We start from the raw sequence: 17,597 nt of genomic DNA on the forward strand, positions 1-17,597 counted from the left end.
TAAGATTTTCAAAACCTTCCTTGTCCATCTATCTGCTCCTCATCTTTGCCCCCTACTTTATGTAGCAGCAATGATATGCTACAGGAATACACTATATGATATTTGTCCATGAATGCAATAGATCACAATAGTCAGATGCCCATTGTAGAGTCAAAAGCAGTGCCAGATATGTAGATGTGCCAGGTGGAAAGGGATGACCATGTAGTACAGTGGACATATAAATTACTAAGAGAAAACACCCTGACCTTCCCTATGTGTTTGTTCATAGAAGCATGTTGTACTCGTACCTCTCAAATGTCCAGATTATCATAAAATGTCCAGATTTTTGCCTCATATTTTTGGTTCCTCATAAAAATTGTGTTCTTCTGGCAAATCACTGAAGACTGAAGTCACTAAGTAATGACAGACATTTGAATTTCAGACTTCATATCATTCAGAGAATTTAGGATAATACTTAACCTTTTATTCCAGAAACTTTCTAAATTTATAAAAGCAATATTTAAAACAGATCCATATTTTTTGGCCTTTGTTCCCCCCATTATTTTTGGCTTTTTGTTCTAAGAGGCTGAGAAGTATGGTTGTACTTCGAGTTGCTAACCTATATTTTTGTATCCCTTTTGTTGAATTTCTTTGCATAATTACAGATTTTACAACATTTACGTTAACAAATCCTTTCACCATAAAAGCATATTACATTAGAATACCTGCTTGCATTACTCCTGCAATTTAAGCGGACCATTTCCCAGACTTAACTATATAAATTTATCTACATTCTTACCTTGTTTACCCCTACCTCGTTTCACTGTCCTCAATAACAATTGTTAGCACCGTAAGAATGAATTCCCTTTTCCATGAACTAACTTTACAATATACCCCCCCCCCTACTTCATCCTTCACTCCATGTTTTTAAAACCGACCTATATGAAATGTGTGGTTATATACCCAACAAGTGGACACAGTCTAATTCTTTAAGTTTTTACTTCTGCCACTGGCTACAAAGAACACCCCACGTTTGTTGTATCATGTTTCTTCTTGACCCACTGGGTATCCAGTGCCCTTTACATCTTTTCTTCCTTAACCCTTCCATCTTATTTCACTATTTCAACATTCTTCTCCTTGTATTTATTTGTATAGCCAGATAGTTAGTATTTGGTCACCAGGTAGGTGAACTGGTCTAAAGACCCTATTCAGCTTAGACATGGGGAAGAGGGCATAAGTGAATAAATCATCAGTACAATTAATTGCAACAAAGACAACTAGAATTTGGTACAAGTATTTATATATGAATGCAACGGTATGAGATAAATGTCAAATATTTCAGTTATACACTGTACAGTATTACTGGACTGACAACAATGTACATGTTACGAAAAAGTTGATAGTATTTTGTATTTACACAACAAACAATTGTAATATGTCAGTTGGTATAAAACACAGATAGCTATATCATTGTATGTTTGTCATTCTTTCTTTCCACATGGCTTAATTAATGAGATGGGTACATAATGTTCTCTTAAATTCCTACAAAGCAGTGATAAATGTGATTTCTGGAAATAATGGCTCCATGTGACTAGTCCTTTTCTAGAAAAGGCTTTTTCACTAATTTAGTTTTACAGCTAGGTCAGATAAGAGTTATATGCCGCTTCTCCGTACTCCATTATTTTCTCCATCTTTGCCACAATATCTCCACCTTCAGCCTTGAAGACTTTCCCGAACCGTCCATCTCCTTGTCCTTGCTTTCTCCCTCTCCTTCCGTTTGCCACCATTTAGCTGCACCTTTTTAATATGTCATCTACAAGTAGCTGTGTTACTCATTCTTCAAAATCCTTCTACACTGACCAACTTTACATACAAAACAGGTACAATAAATAACCCTTGTCATTTTTTTCTCATATGACATCTTCTCACAGTTCCCAGGTTCTCCCATTTTCCTTTAAGTCTCTCACCCCCCCCCCCCCCCCACACCATATATACAGGTTACATTTCTCTACATCCCTCCATCTTCAGTGTCTTATATTTTCTTACTACCCTTCCTCTTTAATTCAGCTAGTGGTTCCAGACCTCCTGTACAATGCATCTTCATATTGTACACTGCTCCAGTATTCTGTAAGTTATGCAACACCTGACACATTCCATTTTTATCCCATCAAGGCCTTCCTAAAACAATATTCCCCTAGTTTATTTAATGGCAGCTTCCTTTCTATTCTTGCTTCCCCAGATCCCAATAAATCCCTGTAAATTTCTACTACTGAAACCTTCCTTATTTATATCCATTTAATTCACATACTCCCTTCCTCCTCCTACTTTTTTGCCTGTTTATCTCTCTCCTTAAGTTTGTTAGTACTAGACAATGCTGAAGAAAATAGACAATCTATTTTCCCATCTGCATGTTTTAACTGCAAATTATGAAAGCTCAAAATATCTCTGCCTCTCTTTTCCATCAAAGTGTTTCCGCCCCATATCCATTATCCTCTGACCATTGCAGTTTTCTCTGCATTACCAATACTAAGTCACCATCCCATACTTCTTCTTTCTCTGAATCCCTTATGTCTAGCTAGAAAATCCCTCTAACTGGTTTACCAGCCCCGTTATTTTTTTTCTACATCCATCTTTCATAGAGACTGTCACACCCCCTCCTTTCCAAACCTTTTCATCTTCCCTCCTGCATATCTCAACTCACTAAGTCAGATTTATGACACCACATACCACCTAAATTCTTTCATTATTCATTCACCTTTTCCTTTCATCAACCTAAGCCCCTCCTTATTCATTTCAACCCCCAAGCCTGTCAAAGAAATCTTTTGCATTCTATTTAACCATCTCCCACAATGGAGGCGACATCACGTTTAGGACTACAGGTCTTCATTTCAGTTTAGTAAATGCTTGACCATTTGTCAATAATTTTCATCAGTCTTTCTTCCAACTTCAGTACATTATTCCAGATTATCAGTTTAAACCCAGACATAAAATACTTCTCTTCTCCGTCTGACTTTGGCAGTCTCTCCTCATTCAACTCAATTACCGATCATTATGAATGATTTTTTTTTCCCAGATGGCATTGTAACTCTGATTTCGTTTCATAGTCCTCAAGCAATCTCAAATTACCTTTCTCATTCAGCAAGCCATGGATTCTCTGAGCCAACACTTCAGTCACTAAGAAAGATATATTGGTGATGGGTGACAACTATAGCAGATTTCTATTCCCCAACCTCACATCCTCAGATAACTTTCCATTGAAAGTTATGTGTACTCTCAGCTCCGCATATGATGTCTTCACTCACTACATCCACATATCCTTCACAAGTAACTTCTCCTATATAGCAAATATAAGATCTCAAGTAACCATTTCAGATGATTTTGAATAGCCTTCAGAGATGTGCGTGCTTTTCCTTTCCATCATGTCATGCTCACTCTATCACACCCAGCGAGAGTCTCCAGCGATAATGATCCCCGCTTCACTGCAAACTGGGCGCCATAGTCGAAAACACATCTGACACAGATATCCTTCAGAAGGGCCTCACAGAAACGGATAACTGGTGCCAGAGCCATTGCCTAAAGTTAAACGCCAAGAAATGCATAGTCATACCCTTCGGGAAAAACAAGGTTACCCCTAGCTACCATATAGGTGGCAATCCACTGAGCACAGAAGAAGTCATCAGGGATCTGGGGACCCAGGTTGACAGTAGCCTTTCGTTTGACACTCATGTTGCTAAAGTAGTTAGGAAAACCTTCTACATTGCCCACCTGATCATGAAGGGATTCACATCTAGATCAAGGGAGGTCATTGTCCCCCTGTACTCATCACTCATTAGACCTATGATTGAGTACAATGCTCTATTCGGAATGTATCTGACCTGACACCTGCAGCAGCTGGAAAGGCCCCAAAAGTTCCTCACCAAAAGGATAAAGGGTCTCAAAAATATGTCTTATGCTGCCCGACTGAAAGAACTCCAGCTCTATTCAGTCTCATACCGCTTGCTCAGAGGTGACCTGTGCCTGACATATAAGGCCATGTCAAACCCAGATTTGATGAATATGCTTCACCTCAAAAAATCTAGATCCCTCAGAACCACAAGGGCGGGAGACTTAAACCTTGACACGGTTATTAATAGAACGTACTGGAGGGACAAATTCATCACCCAGAGACTCCCTATGCTGTGGAACAAAATCCCGGTACATGTGAGGCAGAGCACCTCGCTGGCCTTGTTCAAGAGGAATCTTGACCAATGGATGGGAGATCGCAGATATACCCCAGGGATTACTTCAGTGTCACTGCTTGACAGAGGCACAGCAAAATAATAGGCATAGTTTTATTCAAACTAAAGGGGTGGCGAAAGCCACATAACTATGGGCTAGGCTTATAAATGCCCTTGGGCAGATAGCCTAGTATGAACCTATGAAACTATGAACCTATGAACATAGCTCACTTTTTGTTGCAACGCTACACCTCTGAGGATCTTCTTAGTTCTTGCTAAAAAATCCTAAGCAACAGCCTTAGTGTGAACATTACATAAAGTGGGAGGCATAAAATTGCCTGATTCTTCATGTCTCCCTTATCCTTTGGAAGCAATAATGGATCAGTTTCTGCCTTAGATGGTGCTACTGTCTATTCTTAGACTGTTGAATTCTACTATGAATCCTACTATATACCATTTACCTGTACCAACTAATAACATTTTAAGTATAGTCGTTCAGTTATCCTACTATCCCAGTTTCAAATTCCTAATGGCATCTAATATATATATATCTATATTTATATTTATATTTATATCTATATTTATATTTATATCTATATCTATATTTATATTTATATTTATATCTATATCTATATTTATATTTATATTTATATTTATATCTATATTTATATTTATATTTATATCTATATATTTATATTTATATTTATATTTATATATACATTTCCATTTTTTCTTGCTTCATCATTCTCTTTCTCTTTCAGTCCCTAAAGACCATGGAATGTGTGTGCACCTCATGCAGAAGCCATGAAAAACTTTAAATATCCCCTTACTACTAACTATTTTTATTCCTCCCTCCATCTTCATACTCTTATTTGTCACAGTCATTGGTTAATTACTTCCCAAAGTAAGATACTGTGTGCACTACTCTGTGTCCACCATCTTGCTGCATACCTCCCCAACTATGCATTCGCCTACTGTTCCTCTAAATCATCCAACTTTAAGTTCTCTCACCATCCTCTTCCTCTATTTCACCATATGCTCTCCCTTCCCCTTACAGTCATTTCAGTTCTAAGTCCCTCTTTCTTAATTCGTCCCTACAGGAATAAATTACATTTCCTGTATATCTTGTTGCTTTAATAACTTCCCATTCTCTCTAGCCCCATCTTACCCACCCCATTCTTTCTGTTTTCCATTAATTTCTAGTTGCAGTATTTAATGGAGCCAATATACAATATCCTCCTTCCGTCCTTCCGTCCTTCTCCGGGTGCCATCTTTCTATAATTGCACCTGCTCTCATCTCCCTAGCTCCATTACCACCATCTCATTTTCAGCCACTGACCTGCAATACTGGTATCGTCTCAGTCTCCAGCAGTATTTCAGTCGATTAAAATCCTCTGGTCATGCTCACTATGTTACAGTATGACCTTTGTGAAGGAATACCTCGGCTCTTTCCCCTCTTTTTCTCTCAATATACCCCTCCCCAATTCTAAAATATTGTCAGTCATCTATATTTTTTTTCTGATTCCATCAATGATATTATATCCATCCATATGTACTCTTCAGCTCTGGTTTAACAATCATATTAAATTTCCACACAATAGCACATCTATACCCCACTCAATGCACCTTTTCTGTCTCCTCTGTATATGCCCACAGAAAAGTTTTATCATCCTTATTAGGTCCATAAAATAATATTCCCATAACACTTTTCCCTTCCCTACTATTTGCCACCCGCCTCCCTTGTTCATCCCTCTTTATTTAAACTATGTCCTATTATATACCTACTTTTATTATTACCCTGGCCACATTTCCTACCTCTCATTAGCAAGATACATGCAACAACATGTATCCCCTCTTTTGTAGTTTTCCTTCTAATCTGCTGTTAATCTCCCTTTCCTGCATCATAACTACATTGACCAACTCTATATCCAGTTTTGTGAATATTCTGTCCCTTTTCAATCAGATTATTACCCCCCTCCTATATTCAGAGTGCCTTATCTAAGAATTTCTACCCCCTTATACTTGCTCCTCCTGTCTCTCCTCCTGAGCCAGGCAACAATGTTACTTGTAGAGTGATACAAGCCCCCAGCAATGCTCCCTAACATTAGAAGAGCACGAGCGCTGTCATAATGTCATCAGGGGGTTTCCAGAGCCTTGGTCTCTGCTTGTTCTTCCTACACCAGTTCCAAATCTAATCACCACCATGCATCCACATTTGGGCCTAGTACTCCTGTTTCTGCTCACATTTCATCTATATGGATATATATATATATATATATATATATATATATATATATATATATATATATATATATATGGGTCTACTTAAAAACTCCTAAAATCCACTTGTTTGAAAACAAACAGTGGATCCTCGGTTTAGCGAAAGTGCACTTAAGTGAACTATAGTGGGGAAAGGGAATTTATGTGTTTCCCCACTATAGTGCGATCTCAGAGTTGATATATTTAAGTAGGGGGAGAATTGTTTTTTATGGGTTCCATGAACTGATGTTCACGAAAGTGCACTTTTGCTTAAGTGCACTTTCGCGAAACCGAGGATCCACTGTTTGTTTTCGAACAAGTGGATTTTCGAAGTTTTTAAGTAGACCCATATATATATATATATATATATATATATATATATATTTATACAGGGGTCTACTTCTAAATCCTGAAATCCGAAAATCACAAAGACAACAATCCCGAGATGAGAATCCTGAACCAGGAAACATCGAACGACAGAAGTTTAACCAGAGCAAGTAGACACTTGCCCAAAGCAAACATGAACATTCACTGCACCATCTAAAAACCACCAAGGTGTAGGGGTATGCCCCCTACACCCCACAATGTGGTGTGGGGGTTGTCTACCACACCCCCTAACTATATATACCAACTCTGGTACTGCACTACAGTGGAGAAAAGGCATACGTCCCCATGCTGGGCAAGTGTTTACTTGCCCTGGATAAACTTTAACCATTCGGTGTTTCCTGGTTTGGGATTCTCATCTCAAGATTGTCGTCTTCATTATTTTTGGAAGTGGAGATATAGAAGGCGACCCTTGATATAAAAAAATGAGACCACAATGAATCATTCCAAAACGTTTCCCACCTTTAATGTGACCTATAACCTGTACAATTCATTTGAAATTCTGTTAGGGGAAAAATATAAAAAATTAAAAAATATGCAATATGCTGGTTGCATAAGTGTGCACATCCTTAAACTAATACTTTGCTGTGTGTGCACACCCTATAACTAATACTTTGTTGAAGCATATTTTGATTTAATTACAGCATTCAGTCTTATTGGGTAGGCATCTATCTGCATAGCACATCTTGACTTGGCAATATTTGCCCACTCTTCCTTGCAAAAGTGCTCCAAATCTGTCAGATTGCGAGGGCATCTCTTGTGTACAGCCCTCTTCAGGACACCCCACAGATTTTCTATTGGATTTATGTCTGGGCTCTGGCTGGGCCATTCCAAAACTTTAATTTTCTTCTGGTGAAGCCATTACTTTGTTGATTTGGATGTATTCTTGTTGGATTGAAAGGTGAAATTCCTCTTCATCTTCAGCTTTCTAGCAGATGCCTGAAGGTTTTGGGCCAAAAGTGACTGGTATTTGGAACTGTTCATAATTCCCTCCACCTTGACTAAAGCCTTAGTTCCAGCTGAAGAAAAGCAACCCCAAAGCATGATACTGCCACCACCATGCTTCACCATGGGGATGGCGTTCTTTTGGTGATGTGAAGTGCTGTTTTTACACCAAATCTACCTTTTGGAATTGTGGCCAAAAAGTTCAGCCTTTGTCTCATCAGGCCATAACACATTTTCCCACATGCTTTTGTAAGGCTCGATTTACTGTTTTGCAAATTTTAGCCATGCCTGGATATTTTTCTGTGTAAGAAAAGGCTTCTGTCTTGCAACCCTACCCCATAGTCCAGACATATCATGAATATGGGAGATTGTTGTCACATGTAGTACACAAGCAGTACTTGCCAGAAATTCCTGCAGCTCCTTCACTGTTAAGGTAGGTCTTGGCAGCCTCCCTGACCAGTTTTCATCTTGTCTTTTCATCAATTTTAGAGGGGCGTCCAGTTCTTTGTGACATCACTGTTGTCCCATATTATCTCCACTTTTTGATGACTGTCTTCACTGTGTTCCATGGTATATTCAATGCTATGGAAATGTTTTTGTACCCTTCTCCTGACTGATACCTTTCAACAATGAGATCCCTTTGGTGCTTTGTAAGCTCTATGCGAACCATGGCTTTTGCTATAGCAGGCAACTGAGTAAATGTCAGGAAAATCCTACTAGGACAGCTGAACTTTTTTGGGGTTAATCAGTCTCTTTAACTGATGGCAGGTGTGTAACCAAGAAGACTGAATGCTGTAATTAAATCAAAAGCTGCTTCAACAAAGTATTAGTTTAAGGTTGTGCACACTTATGCAACCAGTGTATTGCACATTTTTTATTTTTTATATTTTTTCCCCTAACAGATTTGTTTGTTTTTCAAATGAATTGTACAGGTTATAGGTCACATTAAAGGTGGGAAAAGTTTTGAAATGATTTATTGTGGTTTCATTTTTAACACAAAAACCTGGCATTTTAACAAGGGTCTGTACACTTTTTATAGCCACTGTATATATATATATATATATATATATATATATATATATATATATATATATATATATATATATATATGTATAAAATCCCAAAGGCAGTCAATGAATGTAAAACCAGCTTGAAGAATGACTGTAGACTGTCTGCAAGTATTCAAAAGGTGCAAGCACCACCTTAATACATAAAACAAAAAACCTGGTTAGCGCTTTCATTTCACAGTGTGTAAAACTTCATCAGACAGGGTCTTTGGCTTGTGTGTGTGTGTGTGTATATATAGATATATATATATATAGATAGATATGTATATATTTATATATATATATATATATATATATATATATATATATATATATATATATATATATATATATATATATAGATATGTATATATTTATATATATATATATATATATATATATATATATATATATATATATATATATATATATATATATATATATATGTGTGTATATATGTTTACAAAAGAGTTTATACTCCACCTTTTTAATTCCATCAGGGTGACATTCCACACATTTCTACACACATGAAACCATTTTTGACTGCATTTACAAAAAAAAAAAAAATTGCAGAGAAAACAGATTCATTCTGCAGTCTATACTTCAATATGTGTTGGAACAAGATATTTGTATCTTCTCTAAATAGATTTACAGTGTGTCATAAGAAACATTTTAATACCCCTTCTACAACTCAAACACAGAAAAATAACCCATGAAAGATAGGGGGTTACAGAATTATAGTCACTCTGTCACTTCACAGTTGCAGTTTTCTGGTTCCAATATATACAAAATATATAAAAAAATTAACATTTGCCATTATCTGAGAGGTACCCTGCAAAGACTTCAGAGTTCAACATGTACTTTCCCCATTCATCAGACATTTATTTATTTATTTTTTTGTATTTACATCTGAAATCATGTATTCATTTCACCCCTTCACTGCACCCCTCCCCATAAAAGAACTCTACACTATACACAAAACCCTCATTAGTAACAGACTAAATTTTGAAAATGATATTTGTATCATCTTACTAAAAATAGAAATAAAAAGTAATTGAAATTATCATAAAAGTACCTTCAGTCATTCTGCCGTGAAAGTGTCTGCAAGTCAAATAGAATGAGGGTCACCAGATCTAGGGATCTAAACTTAGTCAGTGACTCAAACAAAACACACTGGAAAGAGATATGTGTCTCAGAGCTTGCCCCTTCTTTGGAGCAGGCTTCATATACATGTTAAATAGAAAACTTTCCTGACCCTCTTCAAATGCAATTTGGATCAATGGATGGGGAATCGCAAATTCACATCTGGGGAAGTGCCTATGTCCATCATGGACAGGGGTAATCTGTTGTACACTGAATGCACAGGCAGAAATCCATGCCATCCGCTTGCCCCTAGGGGCCGTATATTGGGTAGAATTGAACTACATTGACTAGGCTTGTAAGGGCTCTTAAGCTGTTAGCCTAGTAATCTCCAATGAATGCATGACGCTATGAATGGCCCTTCGTCTCTGAGTTATCCTTATCTCTGTCTTCCAGAAACAGGGAGAAAAATAAAAAGGGAAACCTTATCTTGTAGCTATCTACTTTATAAACCAATTAGCTCATGGCCAGAATAGTTATAGTTTACCAAGCTTTTTCAGTTCTCCATTCACTTTTGCACAAGATTTCATGCTGTAGTTTTCTTCCTCCATGTAACATCAATCTTTTCTTGTGAAATACATATTTACATGTGCACCAGTTCTTATTGTTTATACCCAGAATGGTAGGACTGGAAAAAAACACCATGCACAGAAGAATAAAAGAATATTAAGCACAGTAAGGACTCTGTACAGGCCATTGATTCCCTCTCACCTGACCCTGCAGCACTTAGTTGTCAAAAAGATTTCTTTGCGTGATTTCATTCCATCTCGACTCTTGTCAACCCTGATAACAAAGTGAATCAATGGCTTCTTGCTTCACTCCACAATTTGACTGCATCTGCAGCACATGCTGGCACTCTGCCCTCCCATTCCCATGAGCTATCCTTGTCTCCTAAAGCCCACCATCAACTATCCATCTCCTTGTTGGTCAATCAGTCCCTCTAATTATGGCCACACAATTTTGATCCTGACACCTTCTAACATACAAAAAGCATTCACTCCAATGCTGGTGCCTTCTGAATCACATGCCACTGTTAGCTGGTTTATCCACCATCCTTTTTATTGCCAGCTTTGGATTGTTTTCTGTCAGTTGAACCCCGTTGCTTCTTTTTGACTGTCTCTGCTCCTCCATTGAGCCAGTCCCCACATCCTTCTCCCTCCTCCTCTGTTCGTCTTCCAGTCACTGATTTATATAATCTTATAGGCACCTCTGATGACTTAACTTGTTATTTATACTCTTTACATAACAGTCTCAGCTGAAATGGATACATCACTTTAACCATCCCCCTTTCTCAAGCTTATTAAGGATGGGAATGAGTGGACTGTTTGCCTTTGTAGCAGTCAAGTCTTCTGACACACACACACGCACACACACACACACACACACACACACACACACACACACACACACACACACACACACACACACACACACACACACACACACACACACACACACACACACACACACACACACACACACACACACACACACACAAACAGTCACCTTCTCTCACACCAGCATTAATCTCTTTTTAAATGCTATCTTCTGTAACAGATATTCCCTCATTCTATAGCTGTGGGACTTAGAAAGAAAATGTCTTGGCCTGTTATACCCTGCTACTATTGTCTCCCCTCTAAGTGTCTGATTGATTTGTATATCAATATTATCTGAATACTGTTTGGTGTTCTGGTACCACTACCTAGACCTTTGCAAACATAATTGTATTTCTACCTTCTTATTATTTGTCATCTTATCCCATGCAGGGTGTCCTTTCCTACTTCATTCTTCCAAATCTTCTTGTCACCTGTGCATAATTTCCAGTGTCCATTTCAGTTGCTGCATTTTTTCTACCTGAAGAGAGACAAGTAATCCCCCATCTTCAATCCCTGCCTTTAAGTGTGACTCTTTACATGCATAGCCACCAATTCTTACCTCTTGGCCACAACCTCCATGTTCACACTCATTACCTTGGCACAATTTTGTCAAGCTTTTCTTCTGTGGTGTTAGTGACAATTGCTATTTACTTAAATCCTGATCACAGGCACCAAACCATTTTTTATATCACTACCCCTTTATGGTAAAACTTTGTGTTCCGGTTACTAGGAAACTTTACATTTACTCTCTCCAGGTAAGAAATTTGTAGTTTGTGCTGCCATGTTTTATCAACCTCAATACTGCCCCAAGTGCTACATCCCTGTATGTAATCTTTACAAAGTATTATACCATATTGGATAAACCCAGTTAGGCTCTAATTTGAAAGCCTATAAATGTATACATAAGTTATCCTGTATAAAAAACTGTTATAACAAACAGATCTCAATTTCAAGACCATATGGTTAGACGTGCTTTTCACTTGATTAGGAAAACTGAATGCTGTATCATTGGGAATGAGGGTAATATAATGGCAACAACATTTAATCGCAGTGGCAAATGACATGAGGGATAAGTGGTCACAGAGAGATTAAAACAAGTGTCAAACACATCCTACGATAATATAATACAATTGTGCAATGCTTTTATTTTCTAAGATGTATACAACTTTTAAAGAAATGCATTGTTTAACAGAACTTTTTTGTTGTGTTTCTTTGGGGATAGGAAGTGCTGATGGTGAACGTGCGTGACTCACTTTGCCTGGTGTCACATTTGTAGATGGATAGTCTATATGATGTTGCTCTTTGTCAAAAGTTCTAAAATATAGTGCAAGAGACTTTTATCAATATAGGAAGCTTGAGTTTTATTTAAAGTTAACATAGCTAAGTAATTTACTTGCATTCTTATTAACACCCTACACAGGCAGGGATGATGGAAAGGTTGCGCTCTTTACAGAGCTCACCAATATACAGAATCCTATGGAGATCATCACTGACTATCTTTGGGGATTCTATTTCTGAGCAAAAATTGAAAAATTTTTCTCTGAGCTGATAATTGTCAGCTCATAATTCTCAAAGAGCTTAGTATATAATCCTCTTTCATTTTCACATTTATTTAATTGTATAGCTTAAGGTCTCCCATGAGTTAAGTCTTGCCATGTGTAATAGTGACCTGGTTGCATCCAGAAAATTCTACTTTTGACACTGCTATTGCTCTTTCATTCAGGTCTCAGCTTAATTAAATTGCAAGTTCCAATGCAAAGAGCCTGTAAAAAAACAAAGAAAAGAAACACATAAAAGACTCAGTAATGCATCAAAGGACTAATGCATTCTGTCTTAAATTATCTACCTTTCAAACCTTCACCCATTTAGATATCTAGGCATAGGGTTGGACCATCTTCTCCCATTGCAGTATTACATCATAGGCCCTGGGTTCCAGATTGGTGACAATGAACAAGGGACCAGCTAAAGTGGTATTAACTTTATTTGGATAATTTCTGATTTCTACCTGGCATGATATATATATTTGAAATATTCTAACGTATTTATTTATCTATTTATTTATTTATATTTGTTTAACAGTGTAGTGCACTGATCAATACTGACCAACTTCATGCTCAACCCCAGTGAGATACAAAACATTTCATAAACAAAAAATACAGAAATAACAAAATAGCTCAGATTAATTACATAGAAAAACTGTGTATATACTTTCCAGTGAACAAGCATAGTGCAATGTACATTCAAGCAGAGTGTAATATACAATATATAGCAAGTACTTTCTACAGTGGGTCAACCTTCAGTAAATCTTAAGAGAGGAGAGGGAAATAGAATCAGAAAGGAGGTAGGTTAGGTGTATGTCTTGTGTTGAAACAGGAGCATTTGGCATGTATGAAGAAGAGCTTTTTGAGTTGCATTTTGAATTTGGAATAAGTGTTGATTTCCTTAAGACTGATGGGGAGAGCTTGCCATAAAGAAGGTGCCTGAGAGGAGAAGGCATGTACAGTGCTTCAGTGCTTGGTTTAGGTGTAATGAGAGTTGTTGTGGCTTGTGCGTAGTGTCTCTGGTTGTATGAGGTTTTTTTATATCTAGCTGCAAGTGGAGTAAATATGTGGACTTTGAGTAGTTTATAGAGTTGGGGTATAAAAAGTAGGTTAACGCTTTGTTTTATAGGTAACCATTTAGCTTTTTCCTAGGGTGATGCAGTGATTCTCATAGAAAGTTGAGTTTGTAATGAATTAGCAAATGATGTTAGAGATAGTCCGGAGTGTGTCAATGTTTTTCTTGGAGGTAGAGGCAAAACTTGGGAGCCCATATTCAGGTTGAGGTAGGAGAACTCCTGTGCCAAGGGCTGCTCTGGCTAGTTAGGGTAGAAAAGGGGAGATCTTTTTGGCCCAGATGTGGAGGGACTCTATTTTGGCTCTCATTTTGTCCTTGTAGAAATTAAAGTTTAGTGACTGATCAAGCTATAGACCTTGGTATTTGAAGGTGGAATTTGTCTCTATAGAATGGTTGCACAGGTCAAACACAGTTAAAGAGTTAGGTGATTGGCAAATGTTCTGTGGAGTTCCAAAAAGCATAGCTTTGGTCTTGGTGGGATTGAGAAGTAGTTTATAGTTTATAAGCCATTGGTGGAGCTCATGTAAGTCTGAATGGATTTGCCATTGAATGTTAGTGTGAGAGTGACCTGATCGGTAAATGACCAGGTCTTCAGCATAGAGAATAAGTGGGTGAGGGGGAAGGTCACAAAGAAGTTTGTTAATGAATATGTGAAAGATGAAGGGGAAATAATGAATCTTTGTGGTCCACCTTTGGTAATAGGTGGAGGTTCTGATTGGCAGGATCCTATTCTAACTCTGAAGTGTCTGTCAGTGAGGAAGTTTTTAAACCAAAGAACATCTTTACTGACACAGATTTCAAATAGTTTGTTTTGGAGATGATAGTGAGGTCAAATGCCTTTCTCAAGCCTATAAACAGGGCACCTGTAAGGAGGCCACTATCAGAGTTTATCAAGATGTCATCAGTTAGGAACAAAAGTCTTGTCATAATACTTTGTTCAGGCCAGAATCCATGTTGTTTGAAGGAAATCATGTGCTACTGCCCGATATAGAGGGAGAGCTGGGTGTAGAGCATGTGGTACTGCTGGATATAGAGGGAGAGTAGGGTGCAGAGTGGGTGGTACTGCTGGATATAGAGAGAGAGTTAGGTGTAGAGTGGGTGGTACTGGTAGATATAGAGGGAGTGTTGGGTGTAGAGTATGTGGTACTGCTGGATATAGAGGGAGAGTTTGGTGTAGAGCATCTGGTACTGCTGGATATAGAGGGAGAGTTGGGTGTAGAGTGGGTGGTACTGTTGGATATAGAGGGAGAGTTGGGTGTAGACTGGGTGGTACTGCTGGATATAGAGGGAGAGTTTGGTGTAGTGCAGATGGTACTGCTGGATATTGAGGGAGGGTTGGGTGTAGAGCATGTGGTACTGCTGGATATAGAGGCAGAGTCGGGTGTAGAGCAGGTGGTACTGCTGGAAACACAGAGAGAGTTGGGTGTATAGCAGGTGATACTGCTGGATATAGAGGAAAAGTTGGGTGTAGAGTATGTGGTACTGCTGAATATAGAGGGAGAGTTGGGTGTAGAGCAGCTGGTACTGCTGGATACACAGAGAGAGTAAGGTGTAGAGCAAGTGGTACTGCCGGATATAGAGGAAGAGTTAGGTGTAGAGCAGGTGGTACTGCTGAATATAAAAGGAAAGTTGGGTTTAGAGCTGGTGGTACTGCTGAATTTAGAGGGAGAGTTGGGTGTAAAGCAGGTGGTACTGCTGGATATAGAGGGAGAGTTGGGTATAGAGTAGGTGGTACTGCCAAATATAGAAGGAGAGTTGGGTTTAGAGCGGGTGGTACTGCTGGATATAGAGGGTCAGTTTGGCGTACAATATATTTTCAAGACATTTGCCCAGAATTGGGAGGATAGATATTGGATGGAAGTTAAAGGTATCTTTTGAGCTGGTTTGCTTTGTAATTGGTTTTATTAGGGCAGTGTCCAAATCAGTGGATTCATGTTTTGTGTGACACATAGATTATCTATATGGGTTTGAGGAAGAGCTAGATGCTCTCTGCAGTGGTATATGAACCAGGGGTTTATGTTGCCAGATCCAGGAGGGTTGTCAGTGAAAATATTTTCCAATAGATCAAAGAATTCTGTGGGAGATACACATTTGAAATTGAAAAAGGGGATGAATGGTTGTGGGGTGGGCAATGCATGATCTGTTGTAGGTCTGGACTTTATTGATGGAAGATTGTTAAATTCTTCAAGCAAATCCTCTGGAGAAAACTTTGCTGTATACCACACTGAACAATGTTTTCTTGACAGGGTATCAGGAGATGTTTTTCTGTAAGTAAAACTCTTTCCAAAAGTGTTTGAGGAAATATAAAAGGGTAATTTGTTTCTCTGATTAGAGATTTCTTTTTTGCTTTCTGATGGACTTCTTGGCTATGTTACATAAGACCATAAAGGAGATGAGGTTGTCAGTTATGGGAGGGGGGGGGTCTTTTTCCATTATTGTCATGCTTTATCTTTTGGAGGTAAAAGATGTTCATGTTCGGTGGAATGTCATTTAGTTTTGGTGGGTTTATAAAGCCTGAGCTAAGTGGGAATAATTTGTCTTGCATCTGGAGTAGAAAGTTGGTTAGGCTTACAGCTGCTGCATTAGGGTCATGTAAGGAGATTGTATGGTTCCAGTTGTGGACTGTGACTGTGGGAAAGGCTCTGAGTTTGTCTATATTTGTGCTAATCTGGTTTATCGCAAAATACATACAGTTAAACATTATAAGATTAATTGACTTCGAAGTAAACTTGAACTCAGGATAAAGATTAAAGATCTGCTTAACTTTGAAAGACAGAGTTCTTACCCTCTTACTCCAAATGCCAAGATACCGAATAGGGAAGACAGTTTAATTCCAAAGAAAAAGTATGGTTTGTATGGGCTTAACTATTCAACAACAGAGAAAAACAGCTCCACCCTTCAGTTGTACTTGTTCACAAATGATGTGCATAGAGTCTTACTTGTTTCAGCTTAATTTAATCACATATGCATTTCTCTGAAGAGGCCAGTCAGGCTTTCTATGAATGAATATGCAGATTTTCCTGTCAATCTACTTTGAAAATGCTACAGTTCATTTATTGTCAACTCTTCATTGTTTCACTGGTCACTAAAATTACAGCTCATATTCTAACAGTATTGACTTCTGCCAGGGAACAAACCTCAAAAGGGCTGTCAAGCCTTTATTTTCACCTTTAGGTTCTTTGCTGACTTTCTTCCATTTGAACATAAAATGTTTTTATCTTAAAAGTCAATAAACTTGGGGGGGGTGGCTATCTGAGTACAGCACTTATTTTTAGCCCTGAAAAAACTATTTAGACAAGAATTAGCCTGCAATTTTAATAAAATCTTATTAGTAATCATGCATACTTCAAGACTACAAATTTTGCTGAACTTATTTTAAGAAATGTCTGTCAAATTATTTGAGATTTACTCTGAAGAAATATGAATGGTGCCAAGCTTTCTCAAACTGATTCAGCATTGAGGAGAGAGCTACAACTGGTGTTCTCTACTTTACAGACACTATCCTTAAAAATGGTTGATTTTCAACAAAAACTGGAAAATCTAAGGGAGAACAGCTCAACAGAAACTGAAGCCTTCATGGAACTTTTCCAACAGTATCAGAACAAAATAATGAACATGGAAACAGCATTACCTGA

Source organism: Protopterus annectens, chromosome 5.part0, assembly GCF_019279795.1.
Source record: "Protopterus annectens isolate FY-2018-M chromosome 5.part0, PAN1.0, whole genome shotgun sequence".
Lineage (NCBI taxonomy): Eukaryota > Metazoa > Chordata > Ceratodontiformes > Protopteridae > Protopterus > Protopterus annectens.